At 41.7% G+C, this 14,944-nt stretch overlaps 1 long non-coding RNA gene across 2 annotated transcripts; it reads left to right on the forward strand.

Annotated features, from left to right (window-relative positions):
• Positions 1-174: 174 nt before the first annotated feature.
• Positions 175-14,607, forward strand: LOC133225355 (uncharacterized). Of its 2 annotated transcripts, XR_009729114.1 has the most exons (3): positions 175-1,185; positions 5,843-5,953; positions 14,563-14,607. It is a non-coding gene; the product is annotated as an uncharacterized LOC133225355 (long non-coding RNA). The 2 variants fall into 2 exon arrangements; XR_009729113.1 differs by lacking the exon at positions 14,563-14,607 and having other exon boundaries at positions 5,843-7,682.
• The last annotated feature ends 337 nt before the right edge of the window (positions 14,608-14,944 follow it).

Below are 14,944 nucleotides of genomic sequence, written 5' to 3' on the forward strand. Positions count from 1 at the left end.
CTCCAGAAAAGTTGGGTTTTAATTGTTCCTACAGATTGGGTGATTTAGATATGTAAATACTCTTTCTGGTTCATTTTTGCCCCCAGCCACTCATTTGATCTTGACCTTAATTTGAGCACGACAGTGGGTGTAGTAGAAGGGGAATTTTAGCATTGTCTCATTAGTTTGGTTCTTTTTACTTCACTAAGTAGTTACCTTGATGGACTTTATTTCTGTTGGCAATTACCGAAATCTGTGTCCCTCACTTATCTCGCCAGCAATACGTATCAGGGGAGTGCTTCCTTTTCCTGCATTGTCCATGGAAACACACCCCACTGCTGCCTCATGTCTCCTTTGATCTCTAATGTTGGTTTTGATCTTTTACACTTTTTTTGCTCACTTTACGTACTGTGAATAGATACAGGTTCCCTGAAAGATAGGAAAGGTCACATTCAAGTCCTTAAGAAGGTATTTTTGATTTCTTTGAGCACATTGTTTCTAACCCCATGTTGTTTGTTTGATTTCTATTTTTCAAATATACATAGTTAACTATTTCTTCTATGCCATGGAAGTAAGTGACTTGGCCAAGAAGATGAATTTGGAAAGAAATATGAGCTATCTACTCTTACCTCTCGCTCCTAGGGAAGCACACTCAGACTGTATCAACTAGGTCTGTACCTTCTGAGTAAGGTGTGGCACAGCTGCATCATCTCAAACAGAGCTCAGGGGAAGTGGTAGGACAAATGCATCTTTGTAGGAGTAAAAAGTTACAGGCAAGTACAGGAGGCTATAAATTCTCCCACTTCTGAAGCAGTGAATAAGCAGGGTATTTGGGAGTTACAAAAAAATTCAGATTCATCTGTCCCTTTAAAACAGGAAAAAAAATAATTGGCAGTTAACTTCTCTACATATTGCATCCAGGAACAAACAGTGAAAAAGCTAAAGAGCTGTCTTGACAGAGACACTCACAGTGGGAAAGAACTTGTGTGCCATATGTCCCTCTACCATCTGTGTACGCTCTCTTCTGGGTCGTGACATCTGGTTCTGCTTTGGTAGCTGGCTCCAGTTCCTGTATTTTTAGAGTAAATGGGACTTGATTCTCCTCTGAGACTGAAGAGAATAGACCACACGCTGACTTCTGCAAGAAAAGCCAAGTTTTTCATAAAAATATGTCTCTGTAGCCTAGATCTGAATGGCTTGGTTCATGTATGTGTGTAAATGAGCCAAGGATGTGCCAGGACTGTCTGCTGTCACTTTTAAAAAGTTACTAACTTTGGTGTGTTTAACATTTTTGGAGGGTTGGACCATAAAGTTAGCTGGGTACCTAAATTAGGAGATGAACTGGCTTACCATTGAGGAAAAGATCATGTACAAGAGAGCAGACAGCTGCGGATGGGAAGAGATCAGGGGTCCCAGAGTGAGGGTTGGTGAGGGAATAACATTTGCCATAGGAAGGGGCTGTGGGGATTCCCAAACCCCGGAGCAATGAGCTGTACTGGAGCTGAGCTGTGCAAGGCCTCCACCTAGTGATGCCTGATGCTGGAGCTCTCCCCTATTATGAAAGGCCACTCTGTTTACATAAGATCCTAACGAAGTTCTGTTGCTAATAATGCCAAGCCACAACACAAAAAAATCCCCAGCCACCAAGAGCGAGCTCAAAAAAGTAGATATTGTGATGACTGCTGTTCTGAATTATACTGTAATTATTACTTTTAGTGCTTTCCCCATCCTTTGGGGAACTAACAGGGAATGTAATGGAAAACGAGAATTTTGGCCTTTGAGACTGTACATCTGTTGATTCACTGCCTCAGAATTAATTGGGACAGGGGAAGGAGTGGTCCTCCATAGAGTTGTGTTTCTATCAGTCTCCAGCATATGTCAGTTAGATCTGGCTGCTTTATGTTGAACAGCACTTCCCATTGCTTATTCCAAGGAAAAGACTATGAACGGATACCACTTCATCTGGGATCTGCATTCCAGGAGATCAGCCATGTGTGACAGCTGGAGGACCATGTACTCCTGAGCCAACTGAGAGTCCCACAGCTCACTTAGTGTGGTGAAGTATGGAGAATTTGTGCCTAATTTAACTATCTATCCCACTGAGCTGGTGACAAATGGATCCAATGGTCACATGGTGAGAAAATCTCAGAGTCTGGGATGCTGAAGTGTTTGTAGGAGCTCAGTCTGCAGATGGACAGCAGGCAAGATTCAGTAGCCTTGGGGTCCTTGAAGAAGAGCTGCCCTCAGAGAGGAGCAGTCAGGTGTGTCATGAAAAACATCTCAGACTGAATATCACAGTGTTCCTGGGAGCAGGAAGCACTGGCCATTTTCCCTGGCTCTGACAATTTGTGAGTCCAATTTCACAAGCAGTGTCTCTGCTAAATGAAATGATCAGTGTCCGATCCTTGCTTTGGGTGGTGTGCCCAGTCCCAAGGGACCTTGCAAACCCTATTTTTCCTACTCATGTGTGTGTGTGTGTGTGTGTGTGTGTGTGTGTATAGTAAGTTTTTCTTTTTAATTAATCTAAAGCCATGTGGTTTGTAAGTTAAAGAGAGTTTGCAAAATGAAAGTGATTGGGTGTTTCAAAGGTTACCTAAAGCCTTTACAAAAATCTCAGTGGAGCCAAATTTTGTACTTGGATTAATGCCCGTCTTAATAGTATTAATAACAATATTAATAGTAATATTAACATTAATAGTAAATACAGTCAAATAAAAAATCCTTCCATGGCTCAGGCAAAATTATTCTGAGTTCCAGACTGTGCAGAAAGCACAGGATTGCTGGGGCAGAGTGATTTGTATTGCTATCGTCAAATCAAGGAGCTCCCAGTAGTAGCTGGATTTTGTAGTGTGCACTCAGATGGTAATACTTAAAGCATTATGGTAGTATATGCAGTAGGATACATGAATGTCATCTGACAACTGAAAGGTCCAAGAGCTGCCCTAGGCATGCCTTTGTGTGTAGGCAGTGTCCAAGCCAGGTTGGATGGGGCCTTGAGCAACCTGGTCTAGTGTGCCCATGACAGGGAGGTTGGAACTGGATGATCTTAAGGTCCCTTCCAACCATTCTGTGATTCTATGATTCTAAATGAACAGTGCTGCCAAAGCTGAAATATTCTGCTCCAGCTGTGAGGAGGTTGTGAGCAGTCATTGGTATCCTTGGAGAGGCTGAGAGGTGTAGCACAGTCAGGCCATGGACTTGTTTCTCTTCTTCTTCAGTACACCTCTCTCTTCCTTGAAACCCACCAAAAGTGGCTGCCTTGCTCACCTTATACTCAGTGGCATACAGCTGCTTCCCACAAAAAAACATCACCATATTTATGTGCCTGCACTTGTGAGTTACAACAAGTCCTAGCTGGAATTGGGCTAGAGTGCTTCGAAGGGGGTCACTATATACATTTCTCCCAAGGATGTGCATAATACAGGGCTATTTCTATTTATGGAGTAGGGTCCTTGTGGATAGTATGGATGGTCTTTCACAGGAAATAGAATTCTTGGCCATATCGTGATAGACGTTATATCCAAGTGCATGTTTTGCAGCAGAAAATATGCCATTTTTAAAAATAACCCTATGACTTCTTTAGCAGCTACAAACCATCCCAACTGAGTACGAGGCTCACTGGAAAAAAAAAAATCCAAAAAATCCTTGTAATCCTTTACAAAGTGTTTAGCGAATTTGACCTAGACCTGACAGGATTTATTAAAGTCTTCATGGATCTCCTGGGGGAGAAGGGAAGAGGTGAGGAGGAATAAAGCCAGCAGCACCCTACATGCTTCCTGATTAAGATCATACGTAGTGTTTGAGCTACTTGTGGGACATGTGAAGCAGTAAAGTGACATTTTATCTTGAAATGTACTTCTAACCACAAATGTACTTACTATGGGCATATTTTACTGCTCTGGCTTTTCTCTTTGAAGATAACTCCAACCAACTTGATGATCTTCTTTTGATTTCCTGAGTGAAGCCACCTCCTGGATCACAATGTTTCCTTCACAAGGCCCAGTGCTGTGGAAATTCCTTTGCCTTAGATACAGAGCAGGTTTTTCCTTCCCCTAAAAGCTCCTGGTTTGTTGTCAGTGAAGTGTTTTCAGGCAGCAAGTACAGAGCAATTTTGAAGGGAACTGTTATTTTTGACTTACACTGAAAACCTGCACTGGTATTTCATAACAGAGTGTGGGACGTACCTACCTGCAAATGATCCTAGATGAACTGGGGAGGGAAATGAGGCTTTTGAGTTGTGATCAAGTTTGGTTACAGAGGCTGTGAGTCTACATGTTCCTCCGACTGGGGGCTTGTAAGGTCTGGAAGGAGATGCGCAGGCTGCAGCAGCTCCAGCTGACCAATTTCTTGGGCCAAGAGCTGTCTTACAGCCAAAGGACCCAGTTTACTTATGAGGGCTGCTGGGAAAATAGAAAAGAACAACAACAAACAATGGAGAAGAGCATGATAAATCCTCTGCAGAATGAGGCCAGCAGCTGATTGAGCCAGGCATTCTGTCTTCTATAGCTGTGAAAGGAGCTGCTGAAAATCCAGTTGATATCTCAACCGCTGCCCAAAGCCACCGGGCTGGCTCTCCAGTTGCCAAGGCAGCCAGGTAGGCTGCTGCTACCTTCTCACCTCATTGCCCTCCAGCACAGAGCCAGAGATGCTCCTACATCACGTTTCTCTTCTCTTACCAAGCTGCAGCACTGGTTGTACAGATACCTTGTGATAATGGGTTTTGTCCCCAGTAGCTGGGCTATTTTAGTGTTGTAACTTTCAAAACACAGTGGTGGTTGAGCAGAAGTGACATTGTCGTAGAAACTTTCCTGGAAATCTTGGGGTACTCTGCTCTCGGTGTGCTTTGGTCTCCCATCTGCCTGTTTGCCTACAAATGCCAGCATGGAGCTGGTCACATCTGCAGCTGCTGGGCAATGGCTAACTCAGACTACATGGATTTTATCTCCAGCACTGAAGATGTGAAATCTGAGTTCAGCTGGAACCCTGGGATCAGGATAACATTCTGGTGTCTGAACCCTGAAGTTTCTTCAGTATTTTTCTTCCTTTTCCTCTCTGTAGCAACAAACAACCCCCCATGTGAAACCTGCTGGGTTTTGTGTAGCTTGTTTGGCCTGTGTCATTCTAGTATTTTATGGCATTTTTCCACTGCCTGTAGCAATAGGTGTCAGATGCAGTGTATTTACAATAAGATGCTTTTATAATGCTTACTATGCAAGTATTTAGACTCAGGCAGGCTGTTGACTTTCTCTCTTGAGAGTGAAAAAGAGGATTTTTATTTTCCTTGCTATTGGTGGCAAGGAAAGTCACTGGGATGAAGTATCCTGGGGGACACTGAAGAACCTAAACACTGTTCTGTAAGCCTTGAAAACTACACAAAAGGAGCTTATTTGTGTTCAGATATAATAATGCTGAGTTGCTCTGTTGTTATTGCATAACACAATTAACCACATCCATTCTCCAGATAAACGATAAAGCTGCCTTTCTTTATTAAGGCAACTCTGGACCCTAGGAGGTATTAAAACAGTTAATCTTTCTCTTAAAGGAAACAGTGTTCTTCGTTGGTTCTTGGTTAGCAAACACACATGCAGCATGAAGTTACCAGAGAAATGTCTACCAGGACCATGCTGGTGCAGCCATACATTGCTGCTGGATATCATGAGAGTTGTGACACTTGTTTGCTATTGTTCTGACATGGTCTCACAGGTGCTTATTCCCTGTCCTCACTAGTTTGGACCATCTTGCTCACTGTGCCCTGCCCTCACCCTCTCTGTGGCTGCCTTTTCTACCTTGCCAGCACAGTCTGCGAATCCTGCCCAAGAAACAAACCAGCTGAAAAAATGTGCTTTTCCTGGTTCTTTCTTAGGCCAATCTGTTTTCTGGACTGTCTGCCATCCAGGAACACAGGAGAAGCAGGGAAAACAAGGGTGGATGATTAGGATGGTTTGAGAAGCACTGCTCCTATAGCACAGCCTTGGTAGGGTTATCCAAGCTGTTTGATGGTCTGTGTTCTTGTGGCTATACTGTCTCCAGCACTCAAGTATGGTCCCTTGGAGCCCCCTCTGTAGATTACAGTACACATGTCAGGAACACATTGAGATAATGTCTCTCTTCTCTGGCCACACATTTGGGTTTTAAGGATTTTTTTTTGCCCTGTGAGTTTCAGTTGCTTTGGTGAAGGAGTTGAGTGAAAAAGGTTATATCCCATAGTAAGCAGCACGATCTGACACACCAACTTCTGATGACAGGTATTTTCAGCAACTAACACATTTTTTCTCATGTTTCAACCCATTCCTTTCCCAAGCTTCAGCACAATCTCAGTCCTGGCTATGCAGCAGATTAAAGAGATGATGGATCTTCAGGAAAGAAATAGCAGCCCTGTGTTTCTCCTTGTCTGAAGACACTGCAGAAACAGGAAGTCCACATGGGTTCCTGGGGATACCAGACTTGGAAGAGGGATTTAATAGGAGGTGAATAAAAAGACAAAACATAACAGGCTCAAGAAATGACTGGTGCTGAGAGCAATTGGAGGCTCAGATATTACTGCTATGGAGTTATGTTTTATGTTGGATATGATTTTACTCTTTATTTTTCTTATTAGTCCTTACAACAGAAATACTGATCTTGATGGTCTGAACCAGCAGAGCTGTTGTCATGTTTCTATTATATTAACAATAACAGCAATACAAGGATGGAGCTATTCCATCAGTTTGTAGCCACTGCTGATGACAAGCATTCTTTCACATCTTTTTTCATGTCTTTTACTGATGGTTTAATTCCATAAATGGCAAATCTTGGAAGGAATCATTCTGTCTGAATTGTAGACTCTTCAAAGTACATCATGGCCTGCTTCTTTTGTTTGTCATTGCCTTTTCCTTCATGTCAACAAAGTTTGTTGTCATTGTCCATTCTGTTGCCTCAATAGGCTCCACAGTTGCATTTTATCCTGCTGAGAATTTGTCATTTTGCCATGATTTCAGTAATCTCAACTAGCTGTTTGTTGGTTCAAGATCTAGTATTTCCATTGTTTGTCACAGTAATTTTTTTTTTTTTTGCCTTTTCAAGCTTTAATGCACCACATGAAGGGACCCTGTGTGTAAAAACCACCTGCAAACATTTTGCTAGAGCAGGTTCTACTTTAGTCATCACTATCATATTGTCTTAGTCTTTAGAACATAAAAATTTATTTCGTCTTAATGCAGTTGATAATTTTACTGCTTCCTATTGGATATTGCATTTTGACTGAAACTGATGGATTCTTCTTTCTTCTCATTAATTTGCCCAGAATTTCAGTCATAAGAAGTTAGCTCCTTCTTTCCAAACGTTGTTTAACTCAAATGACCAAACCAGAAGAAATAGGTGGTAGTACTAATCAAATACAATTGAGCACACTGGTACACAGTAAATTCAGCTGACTTCAGCAGAAAAAGATCCCTGTACCTGGAACCTCACAGACTTTTCTGTTGGCATGGTGCAGAGAGATGCACAGACTACACTTAATCACTGTTGTAACAGTATATTTGGAATTGAACTTCTAGAGTCAATGTGAGCCTCAGAATAGATATGGCAAATACTACTTACAACCTCCTTAAATTCCACCTTTTTAGCTACGATGGTAGGTGGAGATGTCCCCTAACAATGACGCACAGATGTTATTTAAATAGGTTCCATTCTAGGTTTTCTATTCTCCAGCTCAAAAAGGCAACGACAAGGAAAAGAAAAAAAAAAGGTATAGATAATCAGAATTACTCATTTTCACTTTAGCTGGAACGTTGGAAATATTTACTGGCAAATGGAATTTCCAGGAAAGAGTTAAAGGTGAAGTTGATGGAACAAATGGCTACAGGTGGGAAGCTGACTGACTGAAAGGAAACATAACTGAAGGGTATGCCCCCTGAAATGTACAGTCTCAGGGTGTTTTTTTTGCACATAATCTCATGCCTTTTCATGTTGGCTGGAAGAGGTTATAGTAACATTTGCTACAATACTTAGTTGTTCATTTGAAAGCTGCTGCTTCTGAAAACTAGAGATGTTCCTCTGCTTTCCTCATGCTGTTTCTTGAAAACAGAGTTGAGGCATGTGCTATTATGCTCATCTTCTGTTGTGATGGATATGCTAGAAAACATGTTACACTCTTGTTAATTTTCTATTTCTTTTGCTAAACGCATGTAGTTTCCATCTAGATTAGAAGTGTTTACAGAAAACTAATTTTTCTTTTTTTTTTGATTCAGATTTTCTCACCAAAATCATTCTTGTTGTGTAATTCAGTATTTTCTGAAACTTCATAATAAACTACTCGAGAAAGACCTCACAAGTTGAACTGAGTATTTTTAATAAGAACTCAAGGACTTTAGCATCGCCCAGCTATTTTTCAAGAAGTACATAATGTAGCAGTTGTTCTACAGATATATTTCTTATCACACAGAATTGCTCTTCTATTTATGACTACTTTTAAACTGTGTCTTTCCAACCCTTAGCATATGAATTCATAGAAAAAGAGTGCTTTTGCTAGTGATGTGGAGAGAGATTAAACTGATTTTATGGGTTTATTTTGTATGATAGACTGTCATTTCTGCTGAGCTCTTAAAATTTAATTGTGGTTACCCAAAGGTCAGATCTTACAGCTGAGGTTTTGCTGGGGCAGAAAACCAACCTGACAGAAACTTTCTGCTGACTTTACAGTATCAATAAGCTTTGTGATAGCAGCAGGGGGAAAGTCTGTGGAAACAGTGCTTCACACATGCGCTGTCATTCAGAAAGCTGCGCTCTGTGTCAGAAAATGAAGATAGATTAAGTTGTATGGATGTTGTATTTCTTCTGTGGTACCTTGCAGAGCTAGAAATGTCGGTTCCTATGGGCACTGTCTTTGCTGGAATTCAGACACACACACCCCCAGAGGGAAAGGGGTGGTCTAATCCGGTTAGTGGCAGAAAGTTGGGATCTCCAAGACCTTCAGAGGGAGCTCTACTCCCCAGATTTGCTACTCTTGACCCTTATTGTAGAGATAACTGATAAGAAATGCTTACTTACACCCCCAGTCACAGTGTAAGCTGGCTGTCTTCTGAGAATAGATGCTAATGGAGCAGAAATGGCTCTGATGATACAAAAAATCTGAATGTATAGTGTGCCCCCGCTCAGCTCTTCATTCTCCCACTGACCTTGTGGTTAAAGCAGTTAGCAGGAAACTGCTGATCTCTCTTGTCCTATAGGAGAATGTGTTCCTTCAGCTCTGCCTAGAACACTTTCTGCTGCTTCTGAGGTACTTGGGGCAATCACAGAATCCCAAGGGTTGGAAGGGACCTCAAGAGATCATCTAGTCCAACCCCCCTGCAAGAGCAAGGTAACCTAGAGTACATCACACAGGAACTTGTCCAGGCGGGCCTTGAATATCTCCAATGTGGGAGACTCCACAACCCCCCTGGGCAACCTGTTCCAGTGCTCTGTCACTCTCAAAGTAAAGAAGTTTTTCCTGATGTTAACATGGAACCTCCTATGCTCCAGTTTACACCCCTTGCCCCTTGTCCTGTCACTGGACATCACTGAAAAAAAACTAGCTAAATCTACACCTAGCTAATCTACACCTGCTAGTACAGTTTCATTTGTTGAAAGCAAATGTCAGGGAGCCCTCCACTTCAGAGGAGTTAAGAGCCTCAGAGTACAAATTTCTTTTTAACGTCCATCCCATGGACATTTGGCTAGAGTCAAATTCACTCTTGGGTGTTCTCTGGCTTCCCCATGATTTATAAACCCCAAGACTTAGCATCTCAGTTTCAGTAGGCAGGGTGGAGGGCTCTTCCCATGCTGTAGAATCCTCTAGAGATCTTATAAGTTGTGTTTTCTGGTTGCTGGATGAGTGCTCTGAACAATAGTCTTCTCTGGGCTTTGCAGATTGTCCTTAGTCCAAGCTGTAAATGATTTTATATTGGAAATAATTCCTTGTCCTTTCCAGCGGATGGTGTTCTGAGTGTGTAGAGTGCCTGCTTAAGCACAGAAGAGATCTCGATGAATTCAGGCTGTGCTGGACTTTATGTGTATGGTATTTTTGCCTGAGGTGTGGGTCAATTCTATTTTCTAAATCCCAATTCAGGCAGTATTTTGCTGGAAATGCATGACTGCTGTAGTATGGCTCCAGAACTGTAGTTCATGTGCTGCTGAGCAGGATGCTCAGGTGACTGAACTAGGTAAGGTTTCAACAGAGCTCAGTGCTATGGTATTTCAGTGGCTAGTAAGAAACACCATAGAAGAGACAGTACCAGGAAGTCTGTTTCCCAAAAGGGCTTTGACGCATCACTGTAACTGGGATTTAGAGAACAGGAAACCATCTCTTGGCATAAAACAATGGGTTTCTCTGCCTAGAAATATGAAATTTGACACCTTACATTTATTCTCAAAATCCATCAGTTTCATTGCTTCTGGAGAAGCATTTTTCCATATACCTGTTTTTCTCTCTATTTCTGAGCCACAAAGAATATTTTTTCCCCCAGCAGATTTTTCTGCTTCAAAGAAGAACAAAAGGAAAAAAAGGAATGAACCTTTTCAAAAATCACAACTAGATGCCTTATGTGAACAGATCTCCAGGCTCTGCAGGAATTCCTTTTTTCAGGGAAAGAAAGTTGCTCTTTCGACATTTAGCGGAATTATTAATCATAATATTTGTGAGATGAAATGAAATGACTGACAAAATTTAAACTCAAATAAGAGTTTCCTCCACTTTTGTGCTTTCTGTGTTTCCCTATTAATGTAAAAAAGAAAAGAACTGTCATACCAGCTTGCACAACCTCACCCCTGCCACATCCCCAGGTTTTTATCCTGTTGCTAACCAAAAGCAAGAGCCATCAAAACCAGGCAAAACAGAGGATGATGAACCCTGCCTGTATCAATCATGTGGGATGGACATTGTTATTTTAAAGCAGCTTTTCCAACAGCTTCAAAAATGGTGATCAACGTATCTCTCCTTAAATTTGTGCCATGCCTTTTGAACCCAACTCTGCATTCACTTTTGATCCCTTCATGTGGCAATTAGTTTATGGTTTTATTTATGCAAAAAATTACTGTTCCTTGCTTTAACAATGTGCCTGATAATTTAATTTCCTTGTTTCTTTTATCATAACAGGTACTGAAAAATTGTTCCCTGTGTAATTTTTCCTAGTGCTTAAAGTCCTCCCTTTCCTCAGCTGCAGAGTGCCAGTCAATTTGGTTTATCCTTGTAGCAAAAGCTCTCTGTACCTCTGATATCCTTTCTGCTCTTTTCAGTAACGTTTTTCATGCTAATGTATCCTTTTTGTCACTGGTGAGCAGAATTGTACCCAGAGCTCAAGATAAGAACGTCGCATCAGTAGAATAACATTTCCTGTTTTGTTCTCTGTTCTTTTGCTAATAACTTCTCACAATCTATTTGCCCCCTTGGCAGCTGCTGAACATTAGGCTGGTTTAGGAGAAAATAAAAAATGACCCTGAGATATTTTTCCTAGGTAGAGAAAGCTGATTGCTTTCTATGTGTTTGTAAGATTATTTCTCCAATAACAGTGCTTTGTGTAGATCAATGGCTAACAATAACTAATGAAAGCTAGAGGACAGCTGATCTCATGGGATTACCCACAAAAAGGTAGCCACTGTCCAATAGCAACCATTCTGTTGCAGACCTGTCTGACAGAGTGGCCTTTGCTTTTCAATTAGTTTCATGTGATCTATGAAACTTTCAACATTTGGGTCCTTTCCTAGAGCCTCAGTCCTGGACTGGTGTATCTGGGAGCCACAGGCAGTCCAACTGTTGGGCTCCAGTGTGCAAGGCTGTGATGTGGTTAGGGGGCAGGGAGATGTACTTGCTCATGATATACAATACATAGCACACTCTTGCTTCTGCAGGCTGTTATCTGCAGAGCACAGGTCAAGGAACAGTTTGGCCTATGATCATGGACTCTGAGAGCAATCAGGCAGGAGTACTTGAAATCTGAAGCTCTTGAAAGCATTCAGGTCCTCAGGAGCTGCTAGCAGAATGTGCCAGCTCTGCTGTTGGCCATGGAAATGAGGTAGAACAGAGACATTCCTAATCAAATGCTTTTGGGTAAAAAACCCACATATGAACTGACCTCAACTTCTGGCTGAATCCATGCTGAGGACTTACATTTCTAGTGTAGGCATTGATTAGCTGTGGGTTAACCTTTTCATGGGGGCACTGGGGAAACTTGTGCTCCACTACGTCAGAGAGCTGCCTGCCAAAAGTCATCCGAATTCCAAAGAAGAAATGCCTTTAAAGAATGTTTGCCTAATTTGAAGTGACTCCATCATTCCTGTGTAATTGTGGGTTGCTCTTATACTGGCCACATCCTGCAGGGAAAGCAGATGAGGTAGGACTTCTCTGTGTCTTCCCTGCAGCTGCTGCTTCTTAATGGTGCCTGTCATGCCAAATATTTGGACACAAAACCCTCTCAGATGTGAAGTGGCCCTGGTGAAGACCTGCCTGAGTTTGCAATAGGCGACTGTCATATAGAGGTTTGTTTTCCATGTAGAATTCTACAAAAATGAGGACTTTGACCTGAGGGACAATAGAAGGGTGAGCAATCGATACACCAATACTGTGTTATGCAGGGGTATGAGACCAAATAGCTCATTTCAGACTGATGGGAAAAGAAGCTTGGTTCCTGGAAATCATATGGAGGGCTGCAAGGTTTTCCACAGAAGAGTCTTGGTTAATGAGAAGAGAGGAAAAAGGTTGTGTTGAGTTTATATTTCCATGGTGAAAGAAACATGCCCGAAGCATCATGTAATAACTGCTGGTAGGAACTTTGCGTGCCATTTGGTATCTCTGCAGCTTACACTTAAGCAACTGTGTCTATTCTCCAAATCGCACTTGCAGGTGGCCAAACTGGATACATATAATTCTACAATAAACACCCCAATTACTGACATCCTCTGTCCTAGTTTCCATGTAACTAGCTGCTGGTAGCCAGGGCCAGAAAAGGCTTTCATGCTCATAGCCTTCCCTGCTCTGAAGTCTGAGGATTAGGCACTGTAAGGAATTCTGAACTCTAGCAGGAGACTCCTTGGGGCATCTGTCGGATTCAGCTATAGAAAAACTAATAAAAGTATTATATTTTTTATTATTCTAGAAAAAACAAGTGGAGTGACATTCATAGGAGAAGTTCAGAATTCTAGTTTTTGTGACAAGACTTGATTTTTTCCCCAAATATTTTAAACTTTCAGGGAATGCAAACTCCAAGTTGCAGCCAGATCTGACAGTAAATACAATGAGATAATTATAATAAAAAATGTTATTCTAAAAACCCAGTACAGAAAACCTCAAGTTTTTTTCTTAAATAGTGATATTATCAAAAATACAAATATTTTTTGCAGCTAAAGCTGTGCTCCTGCATGCTGTCACTGTGTCATGACCCTCTTTAATCAGTAGGAGATTAACTTCCAGTAATTCATATCCATTGAGGAACAAACAAGACTATTTAGTAAGAAGTCATTATAAACAACATCCTTTGTCAACTAACTATCTTCAATGAACTTTCGGAGAATCCCAATTCATTTTAGTTTTGTAAATTAACAAAAACTGTGTCTTTCACATCTGAGCTATGATTTCCAGAATGTCATGTATTTGTGGAAGCTCCTTCCTAAGAAATCCTATAGAAGAAACTCATAATTCTCAGGGAAGTGGTCAGACAGGAATAACTATGATGTGCTGAATAATCTTCTGTTTCCACAGTAATGGGAAATAGAGCGGGTGCTGCACAGGAGGAGGCTAGCTTTCTGTGCACTATGAGTGGAGGGTTGACTGTAAGGGGCAGGGACTTTTGCAATTAGTGTATGCTGTTGCACCACGTAGTGACCTCTTGGATCTAACGATCTTCCACTTAACATCTGGAACACTACACTTAGATATATCTTATCTGTGCCCTGAAGCTGGACACATGAGGACTGGTTTATTCAGCTTTTTGTTTGTGCATAAACTTTGGATAGGTTTCTTTCCCAAAGACACTTGCATGCTCAGACTCATTCTCATCTCTGTATTGTAAGGCATTCTGGCATCTGAGGACAGGATCACCTGTGGGAATGGAAGGTCCTGGGGAGTCAGCAGAGTATTTATTTCCATAAGAGCAACAGATGCACTGCACCAATCCCCTCTCTGGTGGGCTTTGTGGTCTCCCCACAGGGATCCTGCTGTCTGCCCAGTGACATTCAGAGCAGCTGCTGTTAGTTTGCTTCTGGGTGGCTGTGTCCAACCTCTGTGGGATGGTAGTGCAGCTGCTTTCCTTTTGGGGCATGGCATGGAGCAGAGAAATTGAGAACCTCTTTAGAAAGAGAATCTGATTTTACGCTGCATCAGCTTTGGTGATGACATTAAGATTTTTGTTTGAATATTCTCTTTGGCCTGACAAGCATAACTATCATTGTTAAGATCTTCTATAAACTGCTGGTGATCAAATAGCTTTCCAAGTAACATATCAATGTGCGACACAAAGGAAAATACATGACAGCCACACTAAAAAGAGCATATATTATTACTGTTATAATTAGCCGATTTCTTCCTTCGGGATGTTCTCATCTCCATTTTGCTTCCTCTGAACTTTAGCGTGCTAGCTGGCAACTATAGTGGAGCTGAAAACCTGATAAGAGACTTAATATCTCTGCCTTGGTGGAATGAAAGAGAAAGGTGAGTATAATGAAAATATTGATAGTTTTGTAATACATAAAAATTCTTGTTTATCTTTTTCTGTCCACATGCATGTTTTCATTTACACGTGTGTGGGAGTCTGCCATGCCAATTGACTTTGTCTGGCTGCCAGGGGCCCAACAAGCTGCTCTATCACTCCCTCTCCTAACAGGATCTGGGAAAGAAATACTATGAAAAGTGCATGGGTTGAGGTAAGGGGAATCACTCACCAGTTACAGTCAAGGGCAAATCCCAGACCCAACACCCCACCCTTCCCTTTTCCCCAGGCTCAACTTCACTCCCAACTCT

This window comes from Neopsephotus bourkii, unplaced genomic scaffold (genome assembly GCF_033783945.1).
Source record: "Neopsephotus bourkii isolate Nb327-2 ecotype Australia unplaced genomic scaffold, CSIRO-AGI_Nbou_v1 NB_1760, whole genome shotgun sequence".
Lineage (NCBI taxonomy): Eukaryota > Metazoa > Chordata > Aves > Psittaciformes > Psittacidae > Neopsephotus > Neopsephotus bourkii.